Source organism: Lissotriton helveticus, chromosome 3_1 (assembly GCF_964261635.1).
Source record: "Lissotriton helveticus chromosome 3_1, aLisHel1.1, whole genome shotgun sequence".
Lineage (NCBI taxonomy): Eukaryota > Metazoa > Chordata > Amphibia > Caudata > Salamandridae > Lissotriton > Lissotriton helveticus.
Window position 1 is genome coordinate 2,027,109,183 of NC_136061.1, and position 17,227 is coordinate 2,027,126,409.

Sequence of the window (17,227 nt, forward strand, 5' to 3'; positions counted from 1 at the left end):
TCCCCTCCCAAACTGCTGGCACTGAAAGTCCCAGACTGCAGATGCTCCACTGCAGTGGTCACTCTTTCTAAGGACTTTGCCACATCTCCGCAATAATGGCCCAAGTCGACCTGCAGGGACACAGATCTGCGTGAAAGCACAGCTGTGCTATTGCACAGCTTAGTGATGGCCCTAATGGAGGCATTGGAACGGAGCATGTTCTGCTGATGCCTCTGGCGCTCACTTTGTTGGCCTGCAATGACAGCACTTGTGAGTTCCTGCGGGCACAGTTTAATGTCTCTGTTGCCCTCAGCAACAGCTGTGGTCAACTCACGCACATCGTCAGTCATGGTGCCAATTTTGTTTGTCAATTTGGAAATGTTAATGTTAATAGCACCCATGTGTCTCCCCTGCAGGCGCTGGACACGCAGCATCCGTGTCTCAACCACTCCTTACCCGTGTGTTGGATCATCAGATCTCTCTGCAGCTCGACCCGCTGTCGGACTCGGACACGTGCTGGTGTTTGGGCGGTCGGAGTAACGACTGCCTGCCGTGGAACATTTGCGGCTGCTGGCCTCTGCTCTGTCTACATCACCTGCAGGGAGGGGACATTTGCCCTGTGGCTTTGTGTAGTTGTCCGCGGTGGTGGTGGTGGTGGGGTTGTCCGCGGTGGTGGTGGTGGGGTTGTCCGCCATGGTGGTGGTGGTATTGGTGGTGATGGTTGTGGAGATGGTGATGGTGGTGTTGTGGGTTCACGTCCCTGCGGGGTCTCGGCATCGGTCACCACTGGGGTTTCAGAGATGACGAGGCGTCCGCTATCATCTGAATCAAGGTGTGATGCATCTGTGTGTGAAACAGTGCATTGTTATTATTTTGTCATGATGTATCTGTTTTGCATACTTTCATCTACATAAAGGACATATTTGGACTGACATTTGGCCCTGTGCTGCTGGTTTCATTTCATTAACAACAGGGGTCAGACATGCTCTCTTTCATAATATGACTACAACTCCCATGATACAACACTCTGGTGAGGGGATATGCGTTAGGCACGGCTACATATGCACTGTGTTTGGCCTGGGGGAATGGGCAGGGGTTGACAACATGCTGCATATCTGCACTGGCTTGCATCTTACCTTCTCCTCCTGCTGCAGCGCCGGAAGTGTCCAATTGGGTGACCCCCACAAAAGCTTCTGGCTCAATGGTAGCCTCAACGAGGTCCTCGAGGGCTGTGTTTGGTATGACGCTGGATGTTCTGCCTCCTTTGCCAGCTGCATCCTTCACCCTTTCTGCAATACTCTCCTTTGCCCTCTTCCTGAGGTCATACCACCTCTTCTTCAGATCGTCTATGCTGCTGTGGGTGACTCCTACAGCATTTACTCTCTCCTTGATGCGTAGCCAGATTTTGCGCTACTCTGCCTCAGGCACCTTTAGGGACATCTTGCTAAAAAGCCTGTCGTGTTTGCTGCTAACCCCCTTGATGAGTAGTTCAAGTTCTTTGTCAGAAAACGTTTGCTTTCTCTTCCTGGGCGTGTCCTTGTCCTGGGGTGCATCCTTCTCCATGCTGGATGTCTGTGCAATAGCTGGTTTGTGCTATCACTGTCTCACTCCTCAGCTCCTGTGCTCTGCCTCCTCCTCTGAGCTCCTCAGAGCACTGGATGAAGCATGGGCTGTGTTACTTCCTGCTTGTGATGTCATCAACCTGCTTCTGATGCAACGTATTTTTTTTTAGCAAATACCGATTTGGTATTTGCTACTTCGGTATTTGCTAGTCTTTGATTTGGAGTCTCGCAAATGTTTTTTCCGAATTATTTAACGATTTTTTGCGATTCGGTATTTAATACCGAATCTGTTGATGCATCGCGGTATTCGACTCCTTATTAGCGATTCCTTATTTTTCGCTAATAAGGACTTGTTTTACCGAATTTTGATGCATATACCCAATGGTGTTTATGTGCCCAAAAGGTACCCTCAGGGGTTTTACCTTGCTGTGTGTGTCATGTCAGGCGAGGATGATGATAGTGATGAACCTTATACACAGTTATTATGCAGAAGATGGTAATCCTGCTGTGGTTCTGAGAATCCTCAAGCATAATAAATGAGGCTAGATTTCAGAAAAAAACACTCTACATTCATGCAGCACCTAACTAGATAAAAGGTCAGCCCCAAAACCGTTTTGAAGTACAATGACAGGGTAAATGTAGGTGAAAGGTTAGGCGACTACCCAGGCCTATACTGGGGTACATTACGAATCATAAAAATGAATGCAGGTTCAAATGTAACCCTAGACGTAGTTTGAGTAGTAGCGCTAGGTGTAGCTACGTGAAGTGCACTTCGCACTACACACGCTATGTGTAGCTATGCGAACAGCGTAGTGCGGTAGGGAAAATGCTGTTCGCACTGATTGCACAGTGCTGGATGCTTGTCCACACTGTGCAATTATTGTAAATGGCATCTTGCACAGTGCAAGCGGTCGTTTTCTGCCGATCGAGTAGATGTGTACTCGAGCAGCAGCTTTCTCACCGGGAGGTTTACTTTCCACACTTGCGAAGGGCAACTTGATGTTGCTGAACGCGAACGAGGAAAAAGTCTCGCCGGGATGTTGATTTTGTGCAGTCACCAACTTGATGTTGAGGACCGCAAGCAAGCAAAAAATTCCCACTACGCTATGCGTTTTTGCACTGTGCTACGTGCAATTCGCGAAGCGCATAGTAGGGCAAACTACGCCCACTCCGCGAGCATAGCATAGTCCTACTCCCAGGGTTACCCTCAATCTGGGTACCCTTCATAAGATCATAATACTCAGCATCTTTTTCAGGCAATGTCAGGAGTCAATCCCTGCATTTTCCATCTGAATAGGTTCCACAAGAGAGGATCCCAATTCTTTCTAGCTACTTTTCTTGCTACATAGGTTCTCTCAAATGCAGTCATTTAGTCATCACCCTCTGAATATTTAGGTATGATCCATCTGGGGATTTTTGAGTTATAAGAATCTCCACTCGCCCTATTTCTTTGTATGCTGCCACCAGAGATAGGTCCTAGGCTCATCTCTTCTCTCTCTTTCTCTATTTCCAGGAGTTGAGCCTCTAACTTCAGTTTTCCGGTCAATCTTTCTAGCATGAGGTCCGTATCTGAGGGGACCTCAGCTGGGTCTGAGGAGACTGACTAATTTCCATTCATAGTGTCATATTCATTATTAGACTCCTCAGATTAAGTCACTGATTCTAGAGTATCTCATTCAAACTGAGTTGTCTGAGATATTCCTTCTTCAGACTTTTGTCTGTTTTAATACCATAGCCCTATTTTGAGCTGGGTTGAGGTTCATGTAATGGGTCAGCTTGAGCTCCCGAGCTTAACCAAGGCCCTAGCAGTTAGTTTTTATTAATTTAGAAAAACAGACCAATCAGAAAGTTTGACTAAAAGCCACTTTATGGATTTACTCATGTGGTCACTTATTGACAAAGTGTTTCCAGCAAATGAAAGTCTTCTATTCCTCAGCTGAACCACCAATATAGGAAACTGGCTCTCTGTACAGCGTACAAAAATAAAGTACACTATGTATGGAGTATGCAGACGTATAAGTAAATAATACTAACTCTCTTTTTGTTGTAGTGTGGGAGAGCAGTTAGGCTTATCAGAAGGTAATGCTAAGCATTTGCTGTAATCACAATAAATGAGACACACACTCAAGAATAAATCCAAGACCAATTTTTAAAAATAATAGCGATTTTATTTAATTTTTAAGACCAACAACACAGTTGTAAGGTAAGTACTTTCGGAGATAAAATTTTGCCAAGTTCGATAAATATATCACTTCTATGTGCAATTACGCACCATAGGAAATTACGGGGAAAACATAGAAAAATGCATAGAAGTTCAGGCAATGCTTTCATGAAGTTCACCTTCTCGTTTTAGGTTGATGTCATTAAAAGGTCCAGCAGGAGAAGTTTGAGAGCATCCTGGATCAGCTGGGAGTGGAGTATTGAAGTCTTTGAAGCTGGTGCGCAAAGACGAAGGGGGCTAATTGGAAATGCACTGCACAGAGGGACATACAGGTAAGTTCAGTGCATCTCCTTAGAAAAAGGAGGTTGAAAGGGCCTGTGGACCACTGGAGTAGAGCTTGTTTGTCAGTGGTGGGGCCAGTGGGGCCAGGTGCAGAGCGAACCTATCATGCTTCTTGAGGTCCTCACAGTCAGGAGCTGGCAAATTGGAGAGGCGATCTCAGCACAGCTGGGCTACTCAGGAAGTGGGTCTTGGGTGTCTTGTTTTCATTCAATGGTGGCTTGATTCTGGCACTTTGGGAGTCCAAAGGGGACTCTTCTTTTCACTGTTAGCCTTTGGGGTCCAATATCCCGGGTATTGGTACGCCACAGCTCCAGTATATCCTGGTGTCTCCAAACTTGGTCAGGAGACATATTTGGCTCTCTAGAGCTGTTGTACCTTCTCTTGCTTTGGTACTGCATTGGGGTAATTATGGAGCAGCAAATTGACAAACCAGACTTCTCGGGATCGGTGCCTCCGGTGTGCAGGGGAGTGATACCTTCACTCCAAAGGAGCTTCTTGGCAATTTCTTTAAGGCTGGAGGTGCCTAGGATTCTTGGAGTCCTCTCAGTATTCAGGTGACACAGTAGGAGCAATTGTATTGTCCTGGGAGCAGCAGCAGGATTAGGCACCTTTTTTTCTTCTGCAGCAGGGCTTCAGTTCTCATGGATGGATGGATGGATGGGTTTTTACATAGCGCAATATCACCGCCAGGTCTCAAAGCGCTTTGCATTGGGAACCCGTCCTGGTTTTTCCCTGTGAGATAGCCCCTACTGGGTATCCCCAAGGTGACAGCCAGGCATCACCCCGCGGGGGGCCGTAGTGGAGATTAAGCAAGCTATTGCCCAGAGTTGCAGAGTGTGAACCTGTGATTCGAGTAGGCACCGAAGCGAGAATTACCGAGTCCGTGGACATTTTGGGCTCAAGACCCTGCCGCGTCGGGAATTGAACCCTGGTCCCGGGTCTGATCTCAGCGTCCGGATCTGCCTCCTCTAACCAGTGAGCCACACTTCTCCACATGCAGCTGGTCTTCTTTGTCCTGGTATTCTCTTGTTCATTGAATCTGATGTTCAGGTCTACATATTCTAGTGGCCACTTCCTGTGGGAAGAGGCACTTCCCTAGCATAGTGTAGGCTAAGTAGGGGCCCGCCTCCTAATCTAACTAATCTTCCCGCTTTTCCTTATACCAAAGGTGGAGCAAGAAAGGTGTCTTGGCCTCCCCCACTATCTAAAGGTTCCTGGGTTGGATTTCAAAGGTGACATTGCCTTTGAAGCTTCCCTCCTGGGAAGGTCATCCTGTCCTGGAGGAGGTGTGAAGCACCTCTGCCCAGAGCAGGCTTTGTCTCTGCCCTCTGAGAGCACTGGCTCTCACCCCATGAGATCAGAAACATGTTGGGTAGTGGCAGGCTGGCAAAAACACGTCAGGAACCACACGAGTGCCTGATAGGTGAATTTATTAATAAACCAATCACTGGCATCAGTGAGGATGTAAGAAGACAAAATGTTTGGTACCAAACACCTTAGTAATCAGTGAAGCCATCATGGAGCTATGAAACTTGTGTTGACAAGTATCCTGCCTATATACTCTTAAAGGCTTCCCTGTGCACTTACAACATCTCAGAATAGACTGGATATTATAGGGGCATATCTTCTAATGCGATATGCCCACACATAGGATACAGTGCACCCTGCCTTAACGCCAAAGGCCTGCAGTAGGGGTGACTAATCTATAACTAATGCAGTATATGGGAGTCATGGCACACAGGGATGTGTGCCATTGACTCTTTAGATTACTCTGCACAAGACTCACAGCCTGCAATGAAACATAGGATAGCCTTGATGATGGGTTCCAGGGGAGGTATAATCAGTGCTGCAGCCCCAGTGGACCCCCATCAGTACCCATGCACTATGTAACAGGGGTACCACTTACTAGGGACTTACAGGCGACACTGAATTTTTGCCAATTGTGGTATAGGCTTAGAGAAAGAAGGGGGGCGCTAGGTGGCGCAAACGCAAGATGGCCACACAAGAGTGAGGCTCCCGCAGCCTGGTGTTTAAATCCGACATTTAGCCTGCTCGGCGGCCCGGCTGAAGTGAATTTAATACAGCCTGCGGCTGCTCCTGTCTTGCTGGCGACCTGCGGCAAAAATCGACTGAAATGGTTCAGCCCTGCTCCTGCCGCGACGCTGTGATTATTTTGCCGGTGCAGAGGCACTGAGCGCTGGAGAGCCCCGGGGCGGCGTTGGACATCACACAAGCCCGCTGCTTGCCACGAGGTGACTGGGCCCTGCACTGTGACCTGTCCTGAAGTGCCAGAAATGGAGACCTTGCTCCTTGTGTTGCTGCCCATGGCGGCTCCTAGCATAAGGGGGGCAGACCCTCGCGGCTTGCTGTTGGTGCAGAGAAGACACAGCTATGGGTGCTGCGGTTGGCGGTGAGTGCAGAGAGGCACGTGCCCCGTGCTGCTGCGACAGTGGGCCCTCGGCGGCTGTGGGAGGTAGATCCCTGTCATTCCGGAGTGCGCTGCTGTGCCCTGGACCTCGCCTGACACTGCAGCGATAACCCGGACACTGCCATCTGAACAGCGGACCACACACAAGCAATCCCTGCATTACCCTGCACCGAAGGAGTTCGGGCACGCCGGATCTGCCGTTACAGCTTGCAACAGGGCCTCCTGCTGGGGTGGCGGCATGGGGAGAAGCTCGCTGCTAGAGAGACGTGGCTTGGGAATCTGCGACAATAATACTACCCCCCCTGACACGGGTGTGTTGGCGGGGGAGGCATGCGTTGCTACCCGCTGCCCTCATACGTGCCTTTTGGGGATATCTGGGGCCCCTGTCACAGCGCTGGAACATAGCCGAAGACTCCTACCTGCCATCTTGGGAGCAGAGCGGAGCTGGATACTTCAACTGCGTGAACTGCCTATTGCTCTGGGACATTACTACCCATACATGTAGTGCTCTGGAAATATCCCTGTATCTGCCTGCTACATCTACAAACTTTGTCCTGGTGACAGCCTGCGAGCACCTCTTTGCTCGGGCTCTGTGGTGTGGTGCCTGCTGTGAAACTCCTGTGACGAGCCACTCACACTGAAGAGTGGGAGAGTATAAGTGTGCGGTCTGGACTGCTGCTGGCAACTTGAGGAGGCTGGGGCCAGCCGGCTGTAACCATTTTGCTACCTTGCACTGGTGCTTCATCTGCTGTTACTTGTTGAAGGCGCATTCAAACCACTCCGCTGGGGGTCAGCTCATGCACAGGCATCGGGGGCACACAACCAAGCTACACCCTTGCGTCGTAATTGGAAAAGCAGATACCAGACAACTGAAATTGAACTTTGAGGCAGTGAAGCGAGGTGAGAAGAGGCCCAGGGGGGTGCGACCCCACAGGCTGCTGATGTGCAACATATCCTCCAGGAGGTCACACAAGGGTTTGCCACCATCCTGGATAAGGTGGACAGAATGTCGTCACATATGGATGCCATTGCACATAATTTGGAGGGGCATGAGGACCGTATAAAGGAGGCGGAGAGGCGATATCTCAGACACCGAGGACACGACATCCAGAACCACAACGCAGCTTGCCCACATGGATAAGCTCCTGAAACTTATCACTGCAAAGAATGAGGACTTAGAAGCGCACAATAGGCGCAATAATATTCGCATACTAGGAATTCCTGAATCGACCAACGCAGGCAAAATGGAAGAGTACGTCGAAAAACTGTTGTTGTCTGCAATCGGAGCAGAGTCCTTCTCCAGCCAGTTTATTATAGAATGAGCCCACCGAACCCTGGGGTCACGCCCGCCGCCCGGCGGCACTCCACATCCTATAACAGCGAGGCTTTTGAACTATAGGGACCGTGATGTGGCCCTATGAGCTGCTCAAAGTAAACAGAACCTATCACATGACGGAAACACGTTCTCCATCTTCCCGGATTTTATGCCTATAGTCCAGGAAGAGAGGCGCAAATTTATGGACGTCAAAAATAAGCTGCGGAAGGCCCAAATTGACTACGCACATTTATGTCCGGCACGTCTCAGGGTTATTCATCAGGGCAAGCAACGCTTTTTCACCAAGCCACATCAGGTGGAGGATTTCCTAAAACATGTGAGGTGCACAAATCGCGCTGACGGAGGCATGGCGGCATCGCAACAATCTTCGTTGACGGGAGCAGAAGATGATTCAAATTGATCCATTCCCTGTTGCTCATAGCTACTCTAATTATGGCTCAAGACATGATGACCAACTGGATCTACTTCAGGGGACATATAATCTATTAAGCTGGTGGACCACTTTGAGCTATATCTACTGTGCACTGGGCACCCTCTGCCCCCAAGAGACCGACTGTACCATCTGCGGTGGGCTCAATGCGTGAGAGGTATCAGTGTTGTCGCCTAGAACTGGCCCCAATGGGTATCCCCCCGAGATTGTACTGTATACTACTTGCAGGGACTGTTGTGCTGTTCTTGTTTAGGTTGGGGTTAGGGGAGGGTGGGTGGGTGAACATTTCTGGCAAGTTGGGGCTGCTTCAGTGGGTGAGGGTGCGAGGGGTATGTTTTGTTCTCTATATGATGTTCACACACCTAGATACCATGCTCGACAGTTCAGTGAGGACAACTGGTGAGTTAGTGTTTGAGCATCCCAAGCGAAATAAGGCATTACATTGTGCTTGAGTACATGGTTCGTACTACATTCTTTGGATGCAGAGCAGGTTGATAGCAGATGAACAGAAATATGACTGATACAGATTCTGAGAAACTGAATGTTGAACGTTAGGGGTTTGGGGGACCCGAGGAAGAAGAGACACATATTAGCTTATTTGGACAGGTATCGAGTGCACATAGCTATGTTACAGGAAACACATTTCACTCCTCAGAAACCAAACAACTTTTCCTCTTATTCTTCTTATGCGAGTGGGACGGCACTGCACCTGCCACAGTTGAACTTCAAAAAGGCATGCTCCTGTCAGAAAGTGATGTGAATATGTGACTTACTGGTACAGAAGAGTGTTTGAAAGGAGGTTGCTATGGGAACTGAGGTATAACAGTGTTGTAAATAAATCTAGGACCCTAGTGTAAATTTTCCCGATTCATGCCCTTATATAGATACGGATTATCCTATCCTTATATAGGTATAGAAATCATTTCCATATTTAGACTGAGCCTATGCAGCCCAAATACGGCATGGCTACTTCCACTATGTTCCAAGAATCAGCAACGATTTCTTAGAGAAACCCGCCTTCAGCAGCTAGGGACATCCCCTTGCCTTGATACTAATTTATCTAGGAAATCATGGAGTTTTCGAAGAACTAAGGGGCATATTATCAGGGGGGTTTATCTCCGCTTTTTTGGCTTTAAAAGCCAAGAAAGCAGAGATAACAAAGTTAGCGACAGCTAGTAGGAGATAGCGACCATCTTGGGCCCCGCTTTGCATGTCAGTGATATTTATCACTAATGACATGCAAAGTGGGCGTGCCAAGATGTTAGCGACTGGAAACATCGCTATCTCCTATTACCAACTTTTGGAGATATTCGCGCTAAGCGCGAATATCTCCAAAAGCTAACACCTGTCCCTGAGCAGTTCTTAGCCATGTTATCCAATGGTAGGTGGATAACATGGCTAATAGCATTAGCTCGGTAATGCATGAATATCGCTGACTTTTCAGCGATATTCATGCATTTCGGCCGATTTTTGTTGCTTAGGAGATAAACCTTGATAATATCAAGGCTCGTAAGCGATAAAAATCGCCGCAGCTCGGTGATAAAAATATCGCCGCTAAACCAACATAGCGATAATTATCGCTAGTTGTTGGTAATATGCCCCTAAGTCTTCTATGACATTATTAAGTCCAATCACACGTCAAACTCGGCACCTTCATAGTATAAATATGCCTAGATTTGCCCAAGCAGACACACAATGGTTTGTAGCAGATCGACTAACTACTTGCCCGATGCCCTGCAGCAGCAAGTGCCGAAGGAAGCCGACCCTCCTGCTGACGCACTGAGAGACTCTGTCTTTTCTCCTGCCGAGAAATCCAGCTCCAGTGTTTCCAGGCTACCTTTGCGGGTTGCTGGGAAATCGAGTCCTGAGAGAGGGATACAAGACCTCCTTCATTCTAAACCAAGGTACGGAGCTGATTAGACCCTTAGAGAATTCTTGATTAGATTCTTGGCAGAAAATACTAAGCTTAAACTACTCCTCACTTACTTCTTCCCTTGTGCTATGCTTAGGTCAGGTACACCGGGGTAGGCGTATTTTAGAAGCACCAGTTGAGTACTTTTAGCCATCATTTTAATACTGTATGTATTTTATCCATTTTAAGGCAATTTATGGCTTAGAAACCATATCATGCTTTTACAGTACTACTTTATAATACTGTTCGTATTATATACTCTGTACTTTATTACCAGTATTACGATTGTAGCAGTACATTTCTTATGCTGGAGAAAGAAGACTATTCAATAAATACTTTTTATTGAAAACGCCCGTCTCTCTATTTTCTCAGCACCTCTGGTGGAATGAAGCATGCACAAATGACTGAGTAAAATAGTAAATAGCTATCTATTGTTTCCGTGACTCTAGAGATTGATTTCTTATACTTGGGAAACAAAGTTGTCATGTTTATGCGCTTGTCAGAAACGAATCCCTTCTTGTGAATTCGAGAAAGTTTCTAGTGACCTCTGATCTAGCTGGCACTCACAATTAAGTCTAATAGATTCGGTAGAGACCTAGTCGACCTCAGTCCTACGTCTAAACTATAGGATTTATTATTCCAATGCGCAGAGCCTATTGGAAATATAGGAACTACACTACAGGAAGGGTTGTAAATACACTGTAGTTTGAAACCACAAAGCAAAGTACTTTAGATATAGTAAGTATTGTGAAATGTATATTTCCTAATTCAATACTATCATAGGATCTGAAATGTAGTTTAAAAAATCTATACTATTAATGTAAATGCTTTTATGGACTCCCTTATGGATTCATGACCCTGTCACAAAGTTACACGAGGGACCATGCTGGGCATTACAACGGAGTTGTAATTCCAGCCACAGGCACTACCAGATTGAACTTCTTCTCAGGGGTCTAATAAAGAGTTTTAAAAAAACTGACCAATGAAAACTGGAATAAGAAGAGAAAAAATTGAAGGGAACGTTTTGATTTGCTTATTACATTAGTATCACTAGAAAGAGAGAGGGACAAATTGACATTACTGGTTCTTTCTTACATAGAGTGGTAGTTATCATTTTCTGAAAGAAGAAATTTGAAGTGAAAGTGTGTAAAAAAGTTGAGGATCAACAAAGTTAATTCATAGGTATGTTAAAAATAGGGACATTGATAATCTATTTATATATAGTCAGTTATAAGTGTCAGTTAAATATAATAACATTTGTATATTAGTTATATATCCTCTCATATAGTTTAAAAGTGCATGAAATAATGTATTTAGAACTGAAGTGTTAATGGCACTAGTTAACTATTTCAAAAGTAAATGATATATACATGTAAAAAGTCTGACATATCGGTGTTTGGATAACAAAACAGTGAGTAACACATATAGTTATGTACTGAGTATTTATGTGAATATTTTTCTGTCCTACATATAGTTTAGTTATGTTATCCACAATTGGTATACTTCTTTTAGTTCTAAGGGAGTAGTTCAGTACTGTAGCTGCGGTAGACCCTGTAAATTATACACTACCAGGCATAATTTAAGTCTGATTGTGCAACACAAATAAGAACAAGGAATTCAAATATGTGTATGGCATCCTACTCCAGAAGCACTGTCTCCATTTTAAACTGCTATGTTGATCTGGTATTTAGAATGTCTTGTAAAGTTTTAGGGCCAGATGTATGACCCTTGCAATTTGCAACTCGCAAAATGCAATTCCAACAGTGTCTCAGACACTGTTAGCGAATCCTAATGTGGTTGCAAATTGCCTGCCTCGTTAATATTCATGAGGCAGGTGCTATTTGCCATTAGGATTGGACAGCACTCACAGGAATCGTGGCATGCTGGGTCAGCAGACCACCATGTCTGTGACTGCTTTTTTAATAAAGCTGGTTTAAAAAAAAATGCAACCGTTTTCCTTAAAGGAAAACAGGATGCACTTAAAAAAGAAAAATTAAAAATTTCTAATTACTTTTTTAAGAGCAGGCAGTGGGCTCTCGTACTACTGCATACTCCTAAAAAATGTTTTTGCACACACACACACAGGGCCGATTCACAGAACTAACTTAAGACAAAATCCTAAACTTACTACCATTTACTCATTTTGGTATTCGCAGAAGGCACTTACTCATTTTGGTATTCACAGAAGGCACTTACTCAGCCCTTCTGTGAATACCAAAATAAGTAAGTGCCTTCTGTGAATACCAAAATGGTAGTAAGTTTAGGATTTTGTCTTAAGATAGTTCTGTGAAACTTGCCTTTCAGGAGGAACCCATTCCCGTTTGTGAGTGGTTTACCACCTACTTGAAGTAGGTGGTAAACTGCGACTGTTTTGAGACTGAAAATGCAGTTGCAAAACAATGGTATAATGGTACATTCTATTGTGACTCGCTATTAGGAAGAGACAACCCTGCTTGATAGCGAGAGTCACAAATGCAATTTTGTGAGTCACCGACTCGCAAAATAGCGCTTGTACATGCCAGGACCATTTTTTTCAGTCGCAAATGGCAGATTTCCAATTTGCGATTGCAAAAAACTGTCGTACATCTGGCCCCTTATCTTTCCTTTAATTAAATACAAAAGATCCCTAAGATAAAATATAGAGTGCAGGGAATTGTGAGGTTAAGAGATAAGACATGTTCTTTCAAGTTTGATTGAATTACATGCGCCGTTCCGGACCCATTTATCGAGTTATAGATCCAGTCTGCTACTCATACTAAAACTGACACATCTATCTGTAAAAGAATAGAGACACTAAGGCACCTAGACTCGCAGTAACATTCACTTACACGCATATAAAGCTCTTATGTATGCAGCAGAAAAGCAGGCAGTTGCACACACACTAGCAATTCATTTATGCAGCTACTTAAATACAGATTGAGCACCCCGTGGAGTAACTATGACACCCAAACATATATCAGCTTCCTTGCTTACATATCCAATGACACACCCACATAGGCACAGAGGTGCTCAATCAGAAAAGTACTGCAGAACTGACACTCACAAGTAGGCCTTTACACATGTCTTGGGCCTACTGTAGTAGAGAGTGTATATGTAATTCTCCTGCTAGGCTGAGATTACATTCCAAACACATTGCTAAGCCTTAAACTCTTCTTCCAGTACATATAAGTTTGTCACTAGTGAGATAAGCTGTAGGTAGGCCACAACACAGGGAGCTGTGAGCTTAAAAGATAAGATTGGGGAGATGATGTAGTCTTACGGCTAGAGTGGTCTACCTTGAAGCTGGGGAACCGGGTTCGATTCTCGGCTACGACTCTCAACATCCTGTGATTCTGGGCAAATCACGTAATCTCCCCATGCCTAAAGAAATTAATGTGTCCTACTGTAATGAAACTGGTGCTATCTAATGGGTTCTGATACCTGATGTCGCGGGTCTAATCCATGCTTCATAATAAAACTTAAAAAATTAAATAAATTAAAGATATGTTGTTTCATGTTTGATTGAGCTACATCATACATGCACACTTCCAGATCCATAGCTGTAGTTATAGATCCGGTCTGTTACCCATGCTAAAACTGGCACACCTATCTGAAAAAGCACCGAGCCACTAATACACCTAGTCACACAGTGAGAGAGGCACTTAAAAATTCACTAACACTCACATACAGCTCTTATGTATGCAGGCACACACAGTTCAGGCTCTAAAACTCACTAAGACAGCCAGAAAACGATCCAAACACCTCTTTAAATACAGAATGAGAGTAATATAGAGTAAGTCAGAAACCCAGACCTATATCAACATGCATACTTACATATCCAATGACACACCAACATAGGCACTGAGACATTCATTCACAAACATACTGCTTAACTGACACTCACAATTTATCCATCCATACAAATAGGCCTTTAAACATGTCTTGGGCCCCTTGTAGTAGAGGCAGTATATACAGTTCTCCTGCTAGGCCAAGTTCACATTCAAAACATTACAAATGGGGGTGGGGTCGCACACTACTCACACACCAGCGGGATCGCACCTAAGGACTGTGGTAAGTGTAGTTTGTGTTCCGCGATGCATTTTCTTTCGATTCTCTGCTATCTTCGCTATCTTCGCCATCCCTGGACAAGTGTTTCGGGGTATTTATCCCTCATCAGCAGGGATTAGGCCGTGTTCTGGGGTTGACGGTGGCTGCCAAATATTGCCAGGTTTAGTACCACTCAGGCGCGCAGGTACGGGGTCCCAGGCTCGTCAGCCAAATGCTCGAGGGAGCTTTAGCATTACAAATGGGGGAGGGGTCGCACACTACTCACACACCAGTGGGATTGCCCCTAAGGACTGTGGTAAGTGTAGTTTGTGTTCCGCGATGCATCTTCTTTCGATTCTCTGCTATCTTCGCTATCTTCGCCATCCCTGGACACGTGTTTCGGGGTATTTACCCCTCATCAGCAGGGATTAGGCCGTGTTCTAGGGTTGGCAGTGGCTGCCAAATATTGCCAGGTTTAGTACCACTCAGGCGCGCAGGTGCGGGGTCCCAGGCTCGTCAGCCCACTGCTCGAGGGAGCTTTAGCATTACAAATGGGGGTGGGGTCGCACACTACTCACACACCAGCGGGATCGCCCCTAAGGACTGTGGTAAGTGTAGTTTGTGTTCCGCGATGCATCTTCTTTCGATTCTCTGCTATCTTCGCTATCTTCGCCATCCCTGGAAACGTGTTTCGGGGTATTTACCCCTCTTCAGCAGGGATTAGGCTGTGTTCTGGGGTTGCCGGTGGCTGCCAAATATTGCCAGGTTTAGTACCACTCAGGCGCGCAGGTGCGGGGTCCCAGGCTCGTCAGCCCACTGCTCGAGGGAGCTTTAGCATTACAAATGGGGGTGGGGTTGCACACTACTCACACACCAGCGGGTTCGCCCCTAAGGACTGTGGTAAGTGTAGTTTGTGTTCCGCGATGCATCTTCTTTCGATTCTCTGCTATCTTCGCTATCTTCGCCATCCTGGACACGTGTTTCGGGGTATTTACCCCTCATCAGCAGGGATTAGGCCGTGTTCTGGGGTTGCCGGTGGCTGCCAAATATTGCCAGGTTTAGTACCACTCAGGCGCGCAGGTGCGGGGTCCCAGGCTCGTCAGCCCACTGCTCGAGGGAGCTTTAGCATTACAAATGGGGGTGGGGTCGCACACTACTCACACACCAGCGGGATCGCCCCTAAGGACTGTGGTAAGTGTAGTTTGTGTTCCGCGATGCATCTTCTTTCGATTCTCTGCTATCTTTGCTATCTTCGCCATATCTGGACACGTGTTTCGGGGTATTTACCCCTCATCAGCAGGGATTAGGCCGCGTTCTGTGGTTGCCGGTGGCTGCCAAATATTGCCAGGTTTAGTACCACTCAGGCGCGCAAGTGCGGGGTCCCAGGCTTCGTCAGCCCACTGCTCGAGGGAGCTTTAGCATTACAAATTGGGGTGGGGTCGCACACTACTCACACACCAGCGGGATCACCCCTAAGGACTATGGTAAGTGTAGTTTGAGTTCCGAGATGCATCTTCTTTCGATTCTCTGCTATCTTCGCTATCTTCGCCATCCCTGGACACGTGTTTCGGGGTATTTACCCCTCATCAGCAGGGATTAGGCCGTGTTCTGGGGTTGCCGGTGGCTGCCAAATATTGCCAGGTTTAGTACCACTCAGGCGCGCAGGTGCGGGGTCCCAGGCTCGTCAGCCCACTGCTGGAGGGAGCTTTAGCATTACAAATGGGGGTGGGGTCGCACACTACTCACACACCAGCAGGATCCCCCCTAAGGACTGTGGTAAGTGTAGTTTGTGTTCCGCGATGCATCTTCTTTCGATTCTCTGCTATCTTCGCTATATTCGCCATCCCTGGATACGTGTTTCGGGGTATTTACCCCTCATCAGCAGGGATTAGGCCGTGTTCTGGGGTTGCCGGTGGCTGCCAAATATTGCCAGGTTTAGTACCACTCAGGCGCGCAGGTGCGGGGTCCCAGGCTCGTCAGCCCACTGCTCGAGGGAGCTTTAGCATTACAAGTGGGGGTGGGGTCGCACACTACTCACACAACAGCGGGATCGCCCCTAAGGACTGTGGTAAGTGTAGTTTGTGTTCCGCGATGCATCTTCTTTCGATTCTCTGCTATCTTCGCTATCTTCGCCATCCCTGGACACGTGTTTCGGGGTATTTACCCCTCATCAGCAGGGATTAGGCCGTGTTCTGGGGTTGCCGGTGGCTGGCAAATATTGGCAGGTTTAGTACCACTCAGGCGCGTGGGTGCGGGGTCCCAGGCTCGTCAGCCCACTGCTCGAGGGAGCTTTAGCATTACAAATGGGGTGGGGTCGCACACTACTCACACACCAGCGGGATCGCCCCTAAGGACTGTGGTAAGTGTAGTTTGTGTTCCGCGATGCATCTTCTTTCGATTCTCTGCTATCTTCGCCATCCCTGGACACGTGTTTCGGGGTATTTACCCCTCATCAGCAGGCATTAGGCCGTGTTCTGGGGTTGCCGGTGGCTGCCAAATATTGCCAGGTTTAGTACCACTCAGGCGCGCAGGTGCGGGGTCCCAGGCTCGTCAGCCCACTGCTTGAGGGAGCTTTAGCATTACAAATGGGGGGGGTCGCACACTACTCACACACCAGCGGGATGGCCCCTAAGGACTGTGGTAAGTGTAGTTTGTGTTCCGCGATGCATCTTCTTTCGATTTTCTGCTATCTTCGCTATCTTCGCCATCCCTGGACACGTGTTTCGGGGTATTTCACCCCTCATCAGCAGGGATTAGGCCGTGTTCTGGGGTTGCCGGTGGCTGCCAAATATTGCCAGGTTTAGTACCACTCAGGCGCGCAGGTGCGGGGTCCCAGGCTCGTCAGCCCACTGCTCGAGGGAGCTTTAGCATTACAAATGGGGGTGGGGTCGCACACTAGTCACACACCAGCGGGATCGCCCCTAATGACTGTGGTAAGTGTAGTTTGTGTTCCGCGATGCATCTTCTTTCGATTCTCTGCTATCTTCGCTATCTTCGCCATCCCTGGACACGTGTTTCGGGGTATGGATGAGGGGTGATACCACGAAACAC